We start from the raw sequence: 22,223 nt of genomic DNA, 5'->3' as shown, positions 1-22,223 counted from the left end.
TTTAAAACATATTCAACATAAATGAGGTAAATATGCATATTTATTACAAGTTCATCTTCAAACAACAGGTATCATCTGACATTCAAAAGAGAGATATATTATATATATGCTTATATACTTGTAGCTAGTCCGATGTGTAATTGTCACTGATATAGATTGATGTCATACAATATCCACAGGATATCCCATCAACATTTGTGACGTCAGTCACCGACCCTTTGTAGCACTTTTCTCTCGGCATGCTCAGCTCGCCTACCTTTCTGTCTTGCTTGCAATCTCTGTCTTTGCTCAACTGGTTCGGGAACATATTCAAGTTCGGTATTTGACTTGTAATTTGGAATTTGACTTCCGCTATCTCCGTCGAGTTCAGTTTCACGATCAGTGACAATTCCACTATCACTGTCTAGAAAAACATGCTCAAGGGCTTAGTCAGTGTTAAACTGTGCCCGCGTCGCCATTTTTAAATACCCTCTGACAGAAAAATAACAACTGATCACACGATCCTTACAAATTACGGCGGAGAAATGACCGAGTATGGCGGCATTTGTTTACAAATTTGGCGCGCATGCTCATTTAGGTTTGACCTCTACCTCGTACGCTACACTAGGCTTGAGGAAATAGTCAACAAACATGATGTAGATCAGACAAAGCCAACGTATATCGAACGCATATAAACGCGTACGTTCTTGGCGCGTTTACGTGCCTCCCGCAGTCTGACCGTTGGCGCAGAATGCGCCTCCCGCGGTGAAAGTGTTAAATGTTGAAATAACCTACCCTGGTACGCAGTTTGATAAACAGCATTTTACTTAAACTGACGTAACAATTGGGGCAAACACAATGGAAAAATCTGCAAAAAAATCACCTAATGATAACCCTGAGGCCCACTTGAAGAACAATTATGAATAAATATTATTTACAAAAAGATCATCAGCATCAGTAACAATAAACATTCCAATAAGTTTTCTTAGTTCGTACCTAAAAAATGAAAGCATGCAAACTTTCACCCATTTTTTCAAAAGCAAAAATAAACATTAGGGGTCACATGCAAACTTGGTAGTCGCAAAACAATTACTCAGTATTTACTGATATTTGAAATTCAAAATGGCTGCCATCCCTGTGTTATCTCTATGGAAGAAAAGAAAATTCCCGATTTTGAAAAAAACTAAGCTGATGAAAATTTTTTACTCCATAAGCGTCAAAATGAGCCCCCATAAGTTGTAGACCTTAACAGAATATTGTAAATGTATAAGAGTCCAAATATCTGTCCCGAGGTCTGACAAAGGCTATTATTGTAAAATGTGCAATATCAAGTTGACCCTGAGAACTTGCAATTGAGATCTTGTGAAGGTTACTTTATCATCTGGTAATCCCCTTGTATATGTTTACCATAGACTCTACAGAGAAGATAAATATTGGTGTGTGTTGATGGACAATCACTTTGTATTCAGAATCAACCACACATGCTGAATCACTGATGGATGCTAACAGAATTCACTGATGACACCCATGTCTGAAATACATCTACTTGCCATGTCACGACAAAGGGTCAAGTCAATGACATCATCACTTTGCGTTGTTATTTTTAAAAACCCCCAACCAACCAATCAGACAAGAGCACAGCCAGAGTTGGTCACAAATTATGTGTATCAGTATAGTGAGGTATAACACAAGAAATTTATCGATGTCACTTTTCTTGTGATGTCATTTTGCTAATCATTAAAATGTGAAAATATCATGGGGGATATCACAATAACAAAGGCTACACAGATTGAGTTTGATATCAGACTGCAATTCTGAGCCGTGATCACATCCCTGTATCCAAGCAACATCCCAATGATGTGTACACATTAACAAAGCATACACACTCAGATTTTTCATTTCGAACATATTTGAAACTGATGAAAATACTGACAAATCATAAAACGTGCAGCCAATCAGTTGGATTACAGTGTTTGTATAGCATTTAAATCGCATGTGGAGAGATAGGTCAATATTGACAATATATGAAACAAAATACCAGAATGGAATATATAGTTACCATGTAGGGTCTCTACGCTGAGAAGAGAGAAAAAATCAACATGATGTCTGAAAAAAGAATTCAGAGCATGTTGAAAGCTACTGGTACAGAGGGTTGAGTATAGACTTACCTAATTGCTGGCACAGCTTCAAGAAGATAGTCTGAATAAATGTGTGAGTTACAAGGACACTTGCGTGATAAAGGTACAAATGTTCCAGTCTGAATGAAACATCCCTGGCTGTGTTGACGTGCCTGGGAAGTTTTCACTTGGATCATTTACAACTGCAGGTATTTAGCACTGGCCGGACTGAGGCATGGACAAGGCCGCCTGCTTCCATGGATTCATGCTCTGACAGTCACTCGGATGTGACCTGCCTGCAACTCATTGAAATGATCCACTGGAGAAATCTATTACCCTGCCATCCCCCTAACGGCAGATGCTGTAGAGACTTGTATCTCATGTCTGTGACTAGCAACTTACATGAGGCCCTCTGCTGGGCAGTGTGACAGATTGTTTATGTTGGAGTAACTAATTATTGTTAGGAGGTTCCTTATGAGGAGTCTTGAGGGATTTTGATTAATTCAAAGCATAAGAAACCTGTCTAACCTTCTCATTATAATAAATTCTTTATACACATGACAGAGGGAGGTAATTAAATGACTTTTTATCACTTCATCGACTATCTCTTCCATATTCAACCAACTGGAATTTTCTTCCACCCCTACCAATCAAAGTGGTATGGTCCAGAACTTTTCAATGACAACCAATGATCACAGTGATATAAATTTAGACAACCACATTCTTGGAACATGCCTTGCATAGCCAAAGTTTATCCAGATCATCTTGAGAGGCACTCTGCAAACACTGTCTTGCTGACTTCACTCATAATTGACCAAGTGCATGAGAGTGCACAGTGGAGAGTTAAACTATTGCAAGTAAAAACATAATGTAATACACCTTAAAAGAAATATTTTTTCAGGTTGTTTTTTTTTTTGCAAACTTCTAAATCAACTTTTTAACTGATGGGTGCATAGGCTTCAATATTTTACATAATTTCCACCAACTGGTGACTTCATCACATCGGTCTCCTGAACATGATTGCACAAATACATACATCCCATGTTCAAGGTCATGATGTGGAAGCACAGGTCACTGAAATGGTTATTATTTGGTTATTTCTAGACTAACTCTGGGGACAGTTTTATTTTGTATTTACTTTCAGTTCTCCCCTCATGAATTATGTTTATTTATAGAGAATGAAATTGAAATGGAAAATAAACCATAATTTATGATAATTTTTTTATTGCAAAGAAACAAAACATCTAAATTGCCAAACAACTGATATTTTGAACTGTAAGCTCTAATAGTTCTGCCATGACCAAAAGTTTGACAGAAACAGTAGTGTTAATGTTGGATAATTCAAACAGCACATTAGAGTCAGTTGCCCTCGATATTAAGCGAATATATTTTGAAAAAATGTTTAAAAACTGCTCATCCCATGTGTGAACAACATGTATGTGACGAAAATCTGTGACAGGCTGAGTCTACCATAGGCTAACAATCAAATTTTCTGTGAAGGTCTGGTACTAACAAGCTGTCATCACTATCTGCTTATGAATCTAGGCAAGAACACGGGCAGAATATGCTGAGCTTTAACGCATGATCTTCCCTAGATTATTGAGTCACAACATTGGAGTGGGATTGACATGACAAATAGACATGGTCTATTCTGTCCAATCAATGCAATTGTTATTTCTACATAAATGTTGTTATTCATTGCAATGAATGATGATATTAGATGCACTAAATTAATGTAATAATCACCCAATTTTCGATTTTGTTTGTTGTTTTGCAGATTCTGGTATGTCTGGGCTGCAAAGACCTGCAAAAATTTCTCGTCCAGGGTTTTGGTCAATTAATTGAATTTAACAACTGTTGTTTGTTCGTCAAGACTTCTCCTGAATAGAATTAATGAAGTTGAGACATGAAGGCATCCAAGATCTTCACTATATTGTCAGCTTCTTGTTGTTGAATGCAATGAAGGATTAACTGTGTTCCTGAAATCATAATTGGTATTATGAACTGGCAGATTTCACAGGGCCTTCTTTTCCCATATCAGTAATTTAAACAGGTCTCTATTTCCAAATAACATACAGAAATTGTCTTTATTTGAATCTTGTCTTGATCTTCTGTCTGCTGTGGTATCTTCCTTGATGCATCTCTGCTTGTCCTCACAATTCTGTCTTAATTTCTCGCAGAACCTTCGATGTCTTCTTCCCACTGTCCTTCAGTCTACTTGATTTTCATTACAAATAATTATTTTCAACAAAATTGTTGTGTAATGCTACAGGACTGAAGAAGAGTGAGCCTATGCTAAGCTGTCGTACAAATCATCATTATCTTAGGGGTATTTTTGTATATCTCCACTATCAAAGGCACCCTCAGACAAGTATCAATTACTAGCATAAGGCGAGAAAGTAACCCAGTGTTTCTAAAGTATGTCAAGAGTGTGGGTATTGAAATATTTGATAATCCTCCATCTTCATACAAAAATACTTTTATGTCATAATTCAAGGCTCAAACAGTCCATGGATATTATATGATAAACTCTGGTTCTTTTTACAAATTTGCAATGATTTTCACAATTTGTACAGAATATTAACCATCAGTTGAAATGGAAAAGATGCTTTCCAGAAGAATGGCAAAGGGGGTAGAGAATTGTATAACACTCATCAGTTTTTAAGAGGGACATTAATGTGCAAGTAAAACCCAGGATATCATCATTCATTCTATTTGGTGACACTTGACCTTTAAACTTTGAAAACAATCTTATGCCATGACATATTGTCTCAGGAAAAACAACAAAATGTCCTTGCTAGGCATGTCAAACACACAAAATAAGTCAAACAACAATGCAGTGATTTAGTGTCATAAAAGTTAAAGCCAAGTTTTATGGGGACATATGTCATCCAATTATGCACTGCTTTAATCCTCAAGGTTTTGTCAACAGGACAATATATGTCACTTCCTGCTAATAGCCATGACATGTTAACTGTCATGGCCAATTACTAATATCAGCACAAAGCATCGTAGTCTGAGAGGGTTTGTGACCTTGTAGGCACTGCTAACACTGATATGCCTATACCCTAGAGCAAAATTCCAAAATTAATCCCCGACACTCTGAGGACAACGCTGACTGCAACTAATGTTTGGAATTTTTTATGAGTGCTCTGCAAAAGTTCACCATGGGTTCATCTAGCAGCTAGAACATATTAGTGTCTAAAAATACTGTCAACAATTGTTTTCGATTTTTTGTGCTGGTGTTTAATCTGTAACACCACCATTCAAGTTCTCACGTACATACGCCATGCTCAAACCAAATTACAAAGCCTCTGATATTGGTCACATTGGGAGTTTAAATGCAACGACTTTCTAAGGTCATTAAGTCAACAAAGACAAGTTATTGAAAAGAAAACAAGCCCACAGAGTTGAAGGGTTTTGTTACGATTGATGTTATACCGTAAAAGTTGATGAAGCAAATGTGAGATTCTCATCTTTCAGTATGATGTAAGAAGCGGAAGAGTTCATGGGAACCATGAACCAAATGTTCAAATGTATAATTACTGCGGCGAATAAGACAGAAGAAAATTGACCAACCTGTTTGGTGGGACACTCCCTGCCATCTTGTAGAGCAGAGCTTTTAACACCAATTATTTGAAAATTTTACAAACCGTGAACACATTGAGTGTGAATGTGTGCAAAGCTGATGTACTCTTTTCCAGTCTGCAAGAAGTTTGATGCTTGGCTGTCCATGAAACCCCCACACACAGCATACACATCCCTCAAAGACTGGCTGGGTTGGGACATAGATGTACTACCACACCAATACTGGATCTGCTTCTCTTGACATGTTTTGTCCTATACTGATAAGTTAAGAGTGCCTGCCACTGTGTATATTGTCTTCCTGACAGAAAACAGCTGATCAGAATACAATATGCCCGTAGTTTTGTGTATGTGTTACAATGCATGGTATGAATGTGATGAGGATCTGTTAACAAACCATCTGTTACCTGATAAATTGGGGCCTGTCAGATCATCGTTAAACATATGGTGCTTTCCTTTATGACTGGAAAGAGATTGTCATCCGTCATATGTAAACTAGCCTCTACTTTTTCAGAAACTGATTAAATTGGATTTAAACACCTTTTTTAATATGCGTGCAATTCAGAACTATTGAGTTGTGCTACTTATATTACATTTGCTCAAAGTCAAAAGGGATTGTCTGACAAGCGAAAATGGTATATCAAAACTTAAAACAGTCATGTTGTCATTGGTTGTTGGCCTTCACCTTGTATGCACCTGATCTACAGAACAGTCAGTTATCAAAATTTACAGGCCATTTCTAGAAATCAGCTTGTGGCAGATATTGTACTACATGTTACAAGCATGGACATGTTTAACTTGCTTGATGAAAGCTGAAATGTATAAATTCACTCCAAGCATATACCTTGTATAAATGTATCTGGAGCATCTTTGGTCTATACATGAATTCTGTCTCTGATCAACAATGTCCATTTAATTTAATTTAACTTAATGTTATATAAACTGCACACAGAAGAACAGCTGATTTTGTTAAGTTCTTACAATCCATCTTTGCAATGATTGAATTTTCAAAGTCTATTCAAAAACCTAAAATTATTCATTAAAATTACAAATGTATGTAAAAACAAGTTATTATTAACATTATAACCAACACAAAATCCGATTTGGTTTTTCAACAGAATCTGTGAAGATCACTGTACAATTTGCGTAGTGTACTTAACATGAACTTTTCATGACAAGGGGATTGAATATTGTGCCACTTATTTGTTCACATTCTGCCATGTTTCTTTATAATGATATATTATCCACTGAATTATTGCGCATGTTACATTTAATAGTGAATGTATTTTTATATCATTTATTCAGTTTTTAATCGATAACATTTATACAAAATAGTGTGAGGTGTGAGACGACTCCTAAACAGGTGTCGGCAACATATCATAAAACAATAAATAATTTACAATTCATGTTTGAGAGATGGTAGGGTATCTTTTAAACATTAATACTCAACCTGATTGTTTTATACGATAGCAGAATTCTAATTGCTCTGCAGTATTGCTACTTTTCTTTATGCAAATTGGAAAATTTGCATAGTATCCTGTGACGTGCATGTGACCAACCACTGCTAACATGACATCAGTGAAAATGACGTACCCATCGTTGGTTGGGATACAGTCAGTGTAGACTATAGGCATCTATCATGATCCGCTTCATGACTTTTGCATTTGGTAAATGAGTATACGCCTGTAAGCATCAAATATAGTATAAAAGTGCACATGCAACCAAATTTTAAGGTACAACAGAGTTAGGGTGCATCAAGTGATTTTTTTTAGAAATGGAAGGTATAGATCCATGGGCCGTAATGTGTACACATCACATAAGGTTACAAAACTCTGTTTGCATATTCAGAGAATTAAATGTAATCATGCCATTATACAGCCAATCAAAGTTCCATCAAGTGCTTGACAAAGGATTACTAATACTCCATGAAGAATTCATTTTTCTTTCAGTTTATTGCAGTCAAACAGTTTACTTGATTCCGTGAGAAAAGGTTGGATAGTGGTGACAAATTCTGCAGACTGACATCTAAGTGTAACAGGTTTACACAGTAACCTGATATACCAAATCACAGTCTATCACTTTTAACCAATGGCATCAAAGTAAACAAGAGTGTGTTCATCTACCTTGTCACTGATTGGCTAATTTGTTGCATAAATCTGATCATTTCTAGGTTTCCATCCATGCAAATGTGATTATGAGTTTCAAAGAAAATAAGCCTGTTTCCCTTTATAGAATTGACAATCCAGGATATTTCACAACATTAATGCTCTCCCTTTATATTCTTGTACAGCTCTGTCGCTAAACGACAAATGTCCATTGAACTTTTTCAGAATGCAGTGTCTGCTTAAAAGTTGGTTGCACAACCTCTCTTACCAATATGTACATAACAGTAGAGAGAGTATAAATGCAATACTGGTGAACATGGTTTATTGAAAATTAACACTGCAGTGTTATAACAATTGCCAAAGGAGACTTACATGTACTTCCTTACCTGTGTTTTCCAATAAACCTTAAAATCTTGACTAAATCAAAATACACGAATCTGTCATATATCACAAACATCCTGAGATATTCATGCCATTAACAGTGACAAAAATGTTAGCAGATAATTAGCAGATCAGAGTTTCATGAGGTTATAACAAAATTGTTTTCCTTGTTTCTGTGAAATGAATTCTTTCATCCAGTGGCAAGCCAACGTGGTATTCCATTCACAAGAATTCTCTGCCTTTAAATTGAAAGAAGTCAGCACACTTTCATCAAACCAAACTATTGTTTTGAGTTTGACATGAAACAGTAAACAAAATGGGAAAATGGGCACACAAAAACATTTCTGTTCCATCAAACAAAGGGTAACTGTTAAAATCAGAAGTACCGGGTTGATACAGCTTTTCATTTGAAATCATTTGTACGGAGGTTGTTTCAATTGAAGGAGAGGTTGAAATGGAAAGAATTTGCCATTGGGAAACTGTGAGTGTGGGAATCTAAGTTTCTTGGTCATACCCGAAAACATAAAGATTGCAAATCAAAGGATAGCTAAACCTCTCCATACATGATTCAATCATGAGTACTTTTTCATTACATTTAAAATAATTCCCTTTTTTGTTTAAGATATAATCACATTGCTCCTCACCCCTATCACAGTTATGACGTTAATTATGTGGTAGTTAATTCTTCACACATTATAAATAGGTACATTTTACAAATGGAAACCTCACTGTTACCACCTGTTGCATCTTTGGTCATAAAACACTGGCTGCATGAAAACTTCATCCCTCATTACGCGAGCGTGGCAGACATGGTGCAGCCGCCGATATTCTTGTCGGTAGCATTTTAAAGACTGATTGATTAAGATTAGCTCACTTGCAATCCTTCAAAACACTGATCATATATCCATGTTTTTACCGCGGGCACTGAGGATGCGGGTATCGAGCAATGTATCACTTTCAGTATGCTAACAATGAAGCATTGTCTGACATCCTAGCTGTGTGGTGGATATTTCCAAGAAGGTCAAAGGTCAAGTGATGCATGAACCGTAGCTTCCTTTCACTCTTACAGTGAGGGATGAACACCAGACGACACACACAGTAATTGTCACATCAAGTCATTTATCATAAAAATACCCCATCACAAGGTAATTACCATGTAAAGTAATTTTCATGATTGGCAGTTTTACGAGGTATCCCTTTTGTCAACATGACAAAAGTCTGATTTATTGTCAGCTCCACCAGTGGCACAGTCAGCAGGACAAAAATTCAATATTTTATTACTTTTGATGGATAATCATTGATAAGCAGACACATGGTGTCACAATATTTTGCATACAGAATGAAAAAATACTGTACAAAAAAAATTGCTATTTAACTGATCTATTTCCTGAACCTTGAAAAAAGAATATTTAAAACACAATGTAATTGATAATATCTCTCTTGCTTTTCACTAGTTTCCAGTTTTCACCAATTTTCTTTTCACATAAGTATACACAGACCAATAGGAAATGATGCTAAGTACATTTATCGAGTTTTCAATTTTTGTAAAACATGGGAAAAATTGATATACAAACTTCTTTTTGAATCCAAGTCATGAAAAAATTCAGCTAGACACAAAAATATTGCTAGACAAGGGTATAGGCCAGTCACATGACCTCTGACCTAATCGTAATCCAATTAATTGATTAAACACTACACATTCTACAGATACCAGCTGAGCAATTGGCATCATTTCATGGGGCTTATATCATTAGCCGAGGAAATTCATTGTCTGAAACATGAGCAACTGAGAGTATTATAAAAGCTCTATTAGTGAGCATTGGCTCCAGTGTGTATTCTGGCTTTATGAGTGTGAAGCTAGATATTGCATTGTACAACTGCAAAAAGAATTTTGCTACTTCATTCTACACAACCGTATAATGACAATGATGGGAAAACAAACAGATCAGAAATCAACATAGGGAAATAACCCAGAGTTGGAAAACAATACCTGCTCATCTACCAACAGCAGGTAAATATCTGGTCGAGTTGGTGAAATTTTTTCAGTCATGTTTCCTACTAAATGGGCACAATGGAAATGATTTTTGATTTTGGTTTCCTGAGAACAGAGCTAAGGTATCCTGGGTTTAGTTTGCAAGACATCATTATCAGGGAAAGCAATATGTCGCCCAGGCAGCCAACTTTTTAAAGTTACCTGCCAGGATGTCCCGTTGTTTTCAACAAATTTTCTACGCTGTTTAATGAAATGTTTAAAATTGTTGATATCAACAAAACTGAAGTTTTTGGTTGATTTTTAGAAAGTACTGCACATTTCTGAATGAAAAAATATCCTACAAAGTGATTTCTCTCCCTTAATGTCTCTCCTGTCCACACTTCTGGGAGTAGTATGTCTATATTGTACTTGTTCACAAAAGATTCACTCATCACATGAAACGTTAGAATCTATAGTTCTATAGTGCAATGACACACGCAATCTAATTTAAATCGGCTAAAAGTTAGCTAAAATGTAAGGGTAGTTCTAATATTTCAGTGTTATTTTTAACAAGTGATCTGGTTGTATGGGCATTGCATTTCCTGTTTTTGCAAATATAAATGGTCACGCCACACTGGAGATGATGAATTTTACCATTTTTGTTAAATATATTAGAAGGTGACAAAAATACTCTGCTTTTGAGTATGATGAAGTTTTGTCATGAAGTCCAGGACCTTAACTGAGAAAGAACAATTGTCTGCGAATTGTTTAACCCTTTGAGCGCCAGAGTCTATTTTTGTCCCCTTTATGAAATAAATGTCAGTCAATTTTTCTCAGATTTTTGCAAAAATTTTGAGAAAAAGTCCGTTGATGACACAGTCCCCACATGTTAATGGGTACTTTGATTACAGGTCCTCAGAGAGGATAAAGTCCTCTTCATTAATTAGGTCTGTGATAAAAATACTTTGATACAGATGGCGCTCAATGGCCAAGAATGAGTTCCATGGTGATGAAAACATAAAACCATGAAGGCCACCATCCTAAAGTTCAGAAAATGAGTCAACAAGAAATAATCAACAGGATGTTGCAAAACATTTTTGCATACAATTCTAACACTTGACAGATTATCACTGGTACCATATTTCATAAAGTTTGATGCAGTATTTACAACTACAACACTATGAGATCAACATCTGTACCAAGTTTCATCACATTTGACGTTGTATTAATTTGTGGCTATATCACCCTAATTAGGAAAGTCATTACTTATGCAATTACAAATTAATTAAAATGACACTGATAAATGTCTTTTTCAATGTTAAAGCAATGTGAGCTTAACATCAGTTAACATCTGTATAAAGTTTCATGAATTGATGCAGTACGTATTTCTTGACATATCAGCCTACTTATGAAACTTCAATAATTGACATGTTACTGCTACATGACGTGAAACAAATTGACGAGCATATGTATGAAATAGGTCAATGTCCTTGTACCAACTTTGAATGATACTGGTGGAAATATGTCTGAGTTATGGCTCTGTACATTTGAAAATTGTAACAAAATCACCGCCATGCAGCGATATTTGATCTTACTGTTTAAAAAATCAACATGTATATGTATGACGTAAGTCAATGTACATGTACCAACTCTGAATAAGATCAGTTGAGACTTGCCAGAGTTATGGCTCTCGACATGAAACAACCATAACAAAATTGCTACCATGTGGCCATATTGGACCATCTCGTGAAACCAATCGACATACATATGTATAAATAAGTCAATGTCCTTGTACCAACTTTGAATAAATTTGCTTGATACATGTCTGAGTTATGGTTCGGACATGAAAAAATCGGGAAAAAAATGGCACACGGTGGCCATATTGGATTGTATCATAAAACAAATCAATGTGCATATGTATGACATAGGTCAATGTCCTTGTACAATGAATAAAATCGGTGAATAAAATTAGTTGAGACATGCCCAAGTTTTGCTAAGGACACAAAAAAATGTTAACAAAATGGCTGCCATGCAGCCATATTGGATCATATCATGAAACAAATGACATACATATGTATAACATAGGTTAATGTCCTTGTATCAACTTTAAATAAAATCGATTGAGATATGCCTGAGAGTATTACGGCTCTGTACATGAAATAATAGTAACAAAATGGCCGCAACGCAGCCATATTGGATCGCATCACATAACAAATCGACGTACATATGTATGACATAGGTCAATGTCCTTGTACCAACTTTGAATAAAATTGGTTGAAACATGTTTGAGTTATGGCTCTGTATATGAAAAAATTGTAATAAAATGGCCACACAGAAGCCATATTGGATCGTATCACAAAACAAATTGACGTGCATATCTATGACATTATTCAATGTCCTTGTACCAACTTTGAATAAAATCGGTTGAAACATGTCTGAGTTATGGCTCTGTATATGAAAAAAATCGTAATAAAATGGCCGCCTGGCGGCCATATTGGGTCGTATCACAAAACAAATTGACGTACATATCTATGACATTGGTCAATGTCCTTGTACCATTTTTGAATAAAATCGGTTGAAACATGTCTGAGTTATGGCTCTGTACATGAAAAAATCGTAATAAAATGGCCGCCTGGCGGCCATATTGGATCGTATCACATAACAAATTGACGTGCATATCTATGACATCAGTCAATGTACTTGTACCAACTTTGAATAAAATTGGTTGAAACATGTCTGAGTTATGGCTCTGTACATGAAAAAATTGTAATAAAATGGCCGCCTGGCGGCCATATTGGATCGTATCATAAAACAAATTGACGTGCATATCTATGACATTGGTCAATGTCCTTGTACCAACTTTGAATAAAATCGGTTGAAACATGTCTGAGTTATGGCTCTGTACATGAAAAAATTGTAATAAAATGGCCGCCTGGCGGCCATATTGGATCGTATCACAAAACAAATCGACGTGCATCTGTATGACATATGAAGTAATCCTTGTACCAAGTTTGAATGAAATCGCTTCTTGCATCTCTGAGATATCTGCGTGAACGGACGGACGGACGGACGGACGGACGCACGCACGCACGCACGCACGCACGGACATGACCAAACCTATAAGTCCCCCCGGACGGTGTCCGTGGGGACTAAAAACTGTAGCCAATGAAATGTGATGTCCATTTGGTCCAAAATTATAAAAAAATTACAGAAAAATTCATAAAAATTGGTAAAATTTTGCACCAAAATTTTGGCAGGAAAAAATTACAGCGCTCAAAGGGTTAACTCAATAATCATATTTCGTTGTTGTGAATTTAGCAAAACTTTGACCCAAAGTAACCAACGGATTGAAATCAGTCGGTGTACATAAGCTGTCTTCTCTGCCGCAGAAAAGGAGGTTTGCTTTTATAATAATCTTTTTGCTAATTTTTCATTAAAAAATATATCTGTAAATAATACGACCAGATTCAACCATGATAATTACCATAATGGAAGTTAATACACCCACCCTATATAATCGGGCCCAGGGAGAAAAAAAAACATTGATAAATCCTGTATACGATTAAATTATAGCTAGTGGTGATCAAGTTACCATTTTACTGTTTTTGCAAGTTTCTTCTAGAAGAGTCTGAAAATGCATGTATAATAGAAACCCAATGTCTGTGCTACAGTATGACTGATTGATACAATGATCTTTTTCCATAGCATGTTCTATCCACTGTATACATCTTCTAAGATGTCAAAACTGAGATGATTACTTTGAAAAGAGGTATCTCAAAATTTAGTTCAATGGAGTTTCAATGCATCTAATATGATACACACAGAATAACAGCAATTGGTGTAAAGTTTCAAAAACCCGAAGGAGTCTTACTTTGTCAGGACGATGCCAACACTGCTCCTTGCTCTGTCAGGGAAACCAGGCAAGTCACCACTTTACACGTCAGTTGAACTAGTGTGATGCGGGACCACTGTTTCTCTCTCAATAAAAGACATAATGAACATCCCCCTTCCATAGAGGACAACTACAAATGCCTGGCAAATATTTAATTTTACTTCAAAAGCAATTTGGTCAATACCGCACATACCTCATGTGTTTGCAGAAACATCATGGATCACTAAGATTTCAAACAAAAAGTGTTGACAAGTGCCTGTCGTCTGTGAAGAGTTTGTTCATATTGCCTAAACCTGATTTTTCCAAACATTTCATTCTGCAAGGATGATGAATTATGATGAATTTAACCCTGGTACAGCATTCAAGTAGGACATAGTAAATATCTCCAGCCTTGTGCCAGCTTTCATAGTCAACCTTTTTATGTTGACTATTGATATTAAAATTTCACTGGGACCCATGATTGGTATGGTTAACCTTTGGTAGGAGTAGACTGTCGATTAAAAAACTACAACCAAACCTAATTCATATCATAAAATTATACGTTTTGTAATTTTGTAGATTTAAGAGAAGAATTAAACAATTGTCATGCCTACAGTCCAGCAACAATCTCTTTGAAAGTGATCCTTATCCAACTCCCCACTGCCTGTTTCAGTGCTTATAACTTTCCTTTCATACCTAAGACAATCTCCATTCTCCATCCATGCAAACTTATCAGTTCCCTTTGAACCACCGTAATACGATTACAAATCAAAAGCATCTATGAGCATTTATACCTAAAATATCTTAAACATGAAATTCAAAATCTAACACACTATAACAAGGTACAGTACCGGTACAACTAACTTCAGTCATCTATATTTTAAGGGCAGCCCTAAGTGTCATTTATAATGTTTTAAAGAGCATTTTGAGTTTTTACACATGCACTCCCGTTCTGTTAAGTACCTTTGAACAATACATTTTGGTGGATTAACGATTTTGGTGCTCTATAAATGCTTTTGATTGACTGGTTGACTGACTTATCTACTTCATTAAAAAAGTCCTTCTTTAGCATTACCAAAATCCAGGTGGAAGTTTGTAGCTGTCACTTGGTTACCAATCTAACTACCTCTGAAAGAGGTATTAGATTGGTAGCTAGAGGTAGCGCAGTTTAGTATTAGGGTCCCTGGACTGGTATCACCCACCTCTAAGTCAAGTGGCCCCAATAGCTTATCTTGGTGGTCTGGCCACTGTGTTTGGTGGTGCTAGCCCAGCCTGGTAGTTTTAGCCTAACATCGTAGTCTGGCTACAGCTTGGTGGTCCTAGCCTAGCTTGGTGGTCCTAGCCTAACATGGTAGTCTGGCCACAGTTTGGTGGTCGTAGCCCAGCTTGGTGGTCTGGCTGCTCATGGTTTATCAAATTTAGCAGTATTCTCTGACAAACCAGCAGAACAGCAAATTTACTGGTAAAAGGAAATCACAATGGCCAGAGATATTCCTCACTGTCACTGAATTTGTTATTTGTTAAGGATTCATAGAGTACCAGTAGTGATGCCAACTAAAGGCACTGAGAGTTTTTCTTAGTTCGTTGTATTAAATTCCATGGAAGAAGAAACTTGATTGCCCATCTACAAATTGGCAAACAACCACCTGTTTTTCAACAGCTTCGTTGGCTGGATCTACTTGATTGTGTGTCAAAGTCTTACATTGGACTAAGCTTGGAATAATGTAATCATAGGAATGACTTGTTCAAATTGCTTGACTGACTGTCATTGTACCAGCATACCATTCAAGTTGCACGCAACTGAGTGTGTGGTGTGTTCCTTACAATGGCCCACCTTTCACACAAATACATGTACACGATACAAAATTGGCTTTGCAAGGAGATCCATTCTTGAATGGATACCAAAGTCAGAGGATTCACTGATGCATATCATAAGGTGAGCAAAATCAATGTATTTTTGGATCAGACCAATGTATTTATCATTCCACTGATCCAACAGATAACTGAATACTATGGTTGGTAATGCACTTGTGTAGAAAAGAATTATGCCGGGCATGGAAACCTGGCTGTGCAGTATAAGTTTTTCATAAATAAGTCCAAAAGGATTTATTCATTCTTAATGATGACTATGATTATCAGGGGTATATTCATAAAAGTGATGATCCAAGGACCGACATCAAAACAAATCTAATGATCCTGAAGTACTCGGTCCAGTAGTCCTGCTTTCATTTTCAATTAGAGTTTCACTGTATTTTACCATTATCCACTTATCTGCAATGGGCCACTCAAAATGAATCAAGTGAGATTGTGGCTGAAGAATAGGTGGTCATTGCCCTCACACCATTGGTTTTTATACTCAACCCTAATTATTATTCACATTATCATTGTTCAATTGACATTGTCGTAGATTTTGTTGTTATTGTTCCTGGGGCTGCTGGAGCATTGTCTTTTAATACTGGTATGACACCCCGTAACAACACCATTATGGTTTTTCACAAGACAACAATGCACGCACTGTCCAGAGTATGCAGTTGGTATTAACATAACTGTGTCCTGACAGGGTGGCCCACCTCATTCACTGAATGTGCCAGACAGGTACCAGGACACCTAAGCGGGCATTCAGCTATAATTGGTATCATACACACACAATGTACAATGGACATGGCGTGGGCGGTACAGACCTGTAGTACGCACAACAGTGAAAGCTGGGTTTTCAATGCTACCAGGCCAGTCACGGAAAGCTTATAAGTATTTCACTTTCATTATTTCACCGACCAACTGTCTTAACCCCTTGACTACCTTGTACGCCGGATATATCCGGCGCCATTTTGAATTACCATATACCTTTAGTGCCGGAAATATCCGGCACAGTTAAATAGGCATATTTGCTTCTTTTTGTCCCTAAAAATCCTGTAATTTTGGCATCAGCACGCAGTGCGACTAAGATAGATGTATTCCGACCTGGCCTGAATGTGATTACGCCCCTGTATGTCTGAGTACGGCCAAAATCCGGAAGCAAATGTCATGACCTATGACCTTGACCCTACAAGGTCAAGCTGATCACAGAAGCGTCGCGCTGATTGTTTACAGTTTTCTCGTTGATGTCATTTACTTCCAAGATTTTTATGGTTTGTTTTCTTAATGAAATGAAATGTTTATTTATTGAAATAAATGATTCATATGTAAATATGTTCTATAAACAGCAATATTCTGTTAATGAAACAGGAGGAAATATAATTTTTTTACTATGAACCAGCGAAATTTTATAGCAGCCATATTGTCAATGTAACTGGCGACATGACTGGTCATGTGAATGGCCATGTGATATGTTGTTCCCTAAAATGTGTTTTAAATATTGTGAATTATTTTTTGATGAATTATAACCATTTTAAATGCATGTTTCTGCAAGGAAGACATAAAGCAGGTATTTACAAATAAAATGTGTTGATTTTAAAACACAGAATTATGTCAGATGCTGATGTTTGTGGTTCATTTACTCTGCCTTATGTGAGAAAAGTCTTAAACAGGTACACCTATAAATAAAGTAAAGGGTAATTATTATTACATATATGTAAAGACAATGCCATGAAAATTGCAACTGTATTCAAATTTGAGTCATTTAATGGATTCAAAAGACATCCTGATGATTCACATATTCTTTCCCAGCATAATCTTTGCCAACTCTGGTCACATGATGAGTCATGTGACCAGTCACGTGACCTTGAAATACAAACTTATGTATGAAAAAGTGGGAAATTTCATGCTGATTCAGAAAATATATGGTTTATTGGTACTTACGTAATTTTTACTCTAAGTAGTGTAGATGCAATGACCACACCCAAGATTTTATCAATATTTACATAAGAGGCCTGGTATATAGGAATACATTGGCCTTGGTAGTCAAGGGGTTAAGCTTCAGTATTTCATTTCACACATTTTTCATCACAAAAAATATCACAAATTCATTATTAATTTAACTTTTAACATTGGATTTAAATATGCAGCATTGTTTGTATTGTAAAAAATTTCCACTGAAGATGAAATATTGAAAAGAAATATACAAAATACTGTATGTGAGAAATTTGTCAGCTGCAGCTTGTGATAATAAGGCTTGTCACCAGAACCTGTGCAAGAACTTCAGATTGAAATTTCACATTGACCGTGGTTGATGTAATGCGAAATGTTACATTTTGTTGTCACAATATTGATATAATTGAGTTGTCATTAATTACTTTACCGGTAATTAGCATAAGCCTCATTGATTTTCCATGAATAGGCAAGAGCCGTGGTGATTTTTTTTTCTTTTTCAGAAATGGGGGCTGCAAAGGTGAGTTCAAAAAATTAGGACTAAACTGAACTGAAATGATATTGTAGGGATATTATTTCTGAACCTGATTACTCCGCACTTCAATTAGGTCAGAAATGAATTCAAAATTTTCAAAAAGTGTTGCACGAGACATGTTAAAGCAGGGATTATAAAACTAGCCAATTTTTGAATTAAAATGGACCGTTCATTTGAACATTGGATGGAAATAATTTGGAAGTGTCACATGACCATGAAGATACCTACATGAGGCTTAGGATGAATATGGGAAGAAACTGTTTTTCCTAAATTATTTTGGCTTGTCGTTATTACTTTTTTGTCAAAAGATGATAAGTTTTGGCGTGTTTATGAGTGTTCTCCAAGCTTGATCACTTTCAATTGGTGAAGCATAATAATGATTCTGAATATAGTATGATACATGCTGGTACATAGAATGAAAAAAAATGTCAAGGTCAATTTGAAAATGCCACAAAAGAATTTTATGCTTGCTGGTCTGCTCTTTCACCTGTTCATCCCTATTTTCCTGTACACTGGTCTGAAATCACCACTGAAAATAATGGGATTGGGCCAAACCATGGTGATGAAAGGGTTAAAGGGACTTTAGTTTTAACTCTGGATGATATTTTCATTATTTTTTGTTGTAGAAAACTGTACCATTTTCTTTGATTTTTTGTAAAAGTATTGTTTCACTGTGTACTTCATTTGCTGGAAACAATATTAAGTCTTTACTTCCCATCCTATAATATGGCAAACACTCACAGAGATTAGACATTCAATATCACAAAACTATTTAAGAAATTCACTGAGAAATTCACTGGTATATGAAAAAAAATATAAATTTCAGTCATTTTGCTGTTTTCTTGCTGAGAAAATCTGAGCAGTTTTTGTCTAAAGGGCATCTATTCAACTGCTTTTCAGTACCTGGGACCAAAATCTCTCCTTTATTTGCTTGTTTGGCATAATCCTATCTCCTTGAAAATCCCCTTTATGTAATGCAGAGTCTGACTTGTGTACTCTATCATAATAGTCTGACAACATATCTCTCAATGCAGACAAGAGTTCCAGGGCAAAGGTCACATCAGTACATAATACATAGCTGAACGCAAATCTGAACTGTCAGAAGAATTCCTGATAAAACTTCATATGCGAAAAATAAAATTTTTAAAAATAGCATAAAACAATGGCATAGTTCCTAGAATCTTTAAGAGCATACAGAAGTACCAAGCAACACTATCATCTTAAAAATGCAGATGTATTTTTGTCCATATACATGGAACTTTTGACATTATTAATACAAAAATTAATTTTAAGAGGTTATGTAAATATTATAGTGAAAGCCAAATATAGTTCTACATACTAACTGAAAAGGTATGAATTGACAAAGAAAATATTATACGGAAGAAGGGAGATATGAACTTTTCATTCTTGATTAAAAGTTGCTAAAACCATTAGATGTCATAAACAGGTGAAAACTCCATTCCAGACTTTCATAGCACGATTGCAATGGCACTGCAAACATTCATGAGGCTTTTCTGGGCAAAATAATTAAAACATGCTGGGAGACTTAACTCCTTCAGACAGCAACAATGATGGTCTTAGCTCACACTTCCTTTGATTCAGAACACTTTTTTATGTCAGGGTTTAGTATCTGTAGCAAGTGTGCACACCTTAATATAACCATCTAAAACAGTGTAAATTTTATGTTAACGAAGTGTCTGGGGACTGCTTGATAAATTGTACCAGAATAAAGTTTAACAGACACGATACATTAATGACCCTGACTGAAACACATCTGTGAGTTTTAATAAAGTGCAGTGTGTTGACATTAGCATACCATGCAGCTGAGCACCCTATATCTTTCATTTCCTAAAAGAATCCTGAGTTTCCCCTAGGAGCCTAAATTTTGCTTACATTTATGATTTAGTACGACAACACAATTTTTTATCCATGTTGAGTTTGGTGATCAATTTGTATTCATGAGTTCTGTAGTCTTTGCAATGCGTTCAGAAAAATAAGCATGCATGTATAACATTGCAAAAATAAAAATTTGACATACAATGAGATTTGCATGTAATCCTCTTTCTCCTAAAAGTTGTAGTTATTTCTGTGGTTTGTCCATGGTGTCTGGTAGAAAGAGGATTAATTTCCAATATTCTGAAATGACCAGCATCCCTGTTTGTGCCTTTTATAAATTCTTTGTTTGGCATCCACATGTGTGTAGGTTTTCACACAGTATAATGAAAAACAAACATAGTGCTTAAGGTATTACAAATCAAAATAGCTATTTTCTTTAGGCCACCCAAGAAATACATTGGAAACTTAGAGTATGTACGTACGTTGTGTTTTATATATTTCTGTGTTGTCTTTTTACCTGCTTGGAGGGTTGGTTGAGGAAAACTAGAAAGGACTCATCTGCACACAAAAGAATTTATTGTACGCCCTTAGAAATTTTGTCGTTTATTTTTGTGAAAGTTCACCTTGAACATGCTAGCATGACAAATTGGACAACCATTACCACAAAAAGAGTCCAAAATCAACAAGTGGTTGATATCCACTACGTCAAATCTAAAACTAACCTCACGTTCACAACATGTAAAAAATTTTCCTGTTGATAAAATGACAATGCAGTTTAAAATCTACGTAAACTGTTGCCATTATATTATGTATTTTTCAATTAAATATAAATTTACTCGAAGAGGAAATAAATCGGAGCTAAAATTTAGGCAGAACAATATGTCTACTGTGTACTTTTCAAAATAATCTTTCAACATTTAGCATATTTGACTCTGCTTTCTCAATTATCTGATGTTGCTAAAGAGGATAATTTCCTATTAATTGCTAATTTACATGAAATCAATGGGAGCCTCATGCACTAACGGAACTACACCTACATGTTGTTGAAATGGGAAAGATTTGACAGTGCTATTGATGATACAAAGGTGAAAACAAAGAACCTCAACGCTAAACGTCGCTGAGCTGTCGCAGCAGTATCCTGCATTAGGCCATACATGTCAGGTGTCAAATTCACCGAGAACTGACATCATATCACCGATAAAAACACCACTTTGAGGAAAAAACATCGAAGGTACAAAACACTTAAAAGACTCTGGATGCTTTTAAGACTCTCTCTTTTTTTTTCTTCTGCAATCAGAAGCATTTGCATGGAAGGTAGAGTCATTTAACCCCCCTGGGAGCGTACCAGTTCATGTCAAGTATACAAGTAAAGTTTGACTCAAGCAGCTCGTTGTCTCAGATAAGGAATTTTTGCGACAGACTGTAACTTATAGCCAGGATTACTGAAGCACTGCAATATTTTCAAACCAGCCACAAAACTGGTATGAGTGATAATTCATGGATTCATATCACACATTTGTTATGAAATTTATATCATGATTTTTTTTATCTTTTGGAATATCTCTTCAGAGTGCGTTGATGGCTCTAAGCTTTTTCCCCTCTGACAAATCACCAAATTCCCCATTCAGAAATCCTGCAAAATGTCAAAGTGGCATCCGATATCAACATATATCCCTGCAAAATGATCTGAAAAAATCAGTCGGCGATACCATCGTCCTCTCACAGCAAGTGGTGTTGTCAGTTCCTATAGGAAACCACTCACCGATGAAACTATGCGCAACGATGTTTTATACGACAGCCGACTTAAAATTATCATACCTTGCAAAACGCTAAGGCAGAAATATTGAACATTGAATACGGAATATCTGAAAATTAAACCTCCGATGTGAAAGAACACTATAAACGCGTACCAGATATACATGTACTGGTAGCTTCTATACAAAAGGCAATTTTCATTTGCACACATGTCAAAGCATATGTTAATAGTCCATAAATGGAAACTGTGTCATAGAGAAACCCCAAAAGGGTGTATGGT

The 22,223-nt window shown here is 36.0% G+C and overlaps 1 protein-coding gene across 6 annotated transcripts in view; it reads right to left on the bottom strand.

The window, feature by feature from the left end:
- Positions 1 to 22,223, bottom strand: part of LOC139131791 (tripartite motif-containing protein 2-like) — a 74,489-nt gene that overhangs the window by 38,143 nt on the left and 14,123 nt on the right. The window contains exon 1 of one of the 6 annotated variants that reach the window (XM_070698061.1): positions 5,676 to 5,938. The exons of 4 other annotated variants lie outside the window; for them this stretch is intronic. The gene's annotated coding sequence lies outside the window, so the exon portion shown is untranslated. Of the gene's footprint in view, positions 1 to 2,147; positions 2,539 to 5,675; positions 5,939 to 22,223 lie in introns of those variants that run through there. One more of the 6 variants, XM_070698059.1, reaches the window with a different exon arrangement.

This window comes from Ptychodera flava, chromosome 4 (assembly GCF_041260155.1).
Source record: "Ptychodera flava strain L36383 chromosome 4, AS_Pfla_20210202, whole genome shotgun sequence".
Classification (NCBI taxonomy): Eukaryota; Metazoa; Hemichordata; class Enteropneusta; family Ptychoderidae; genus Ptychodera; species Ptychodera flava.
Note: the sequence above shows the minus strand (reverse complement) of the source record. Positions and strands in the feature narration are given on the sequence as shown.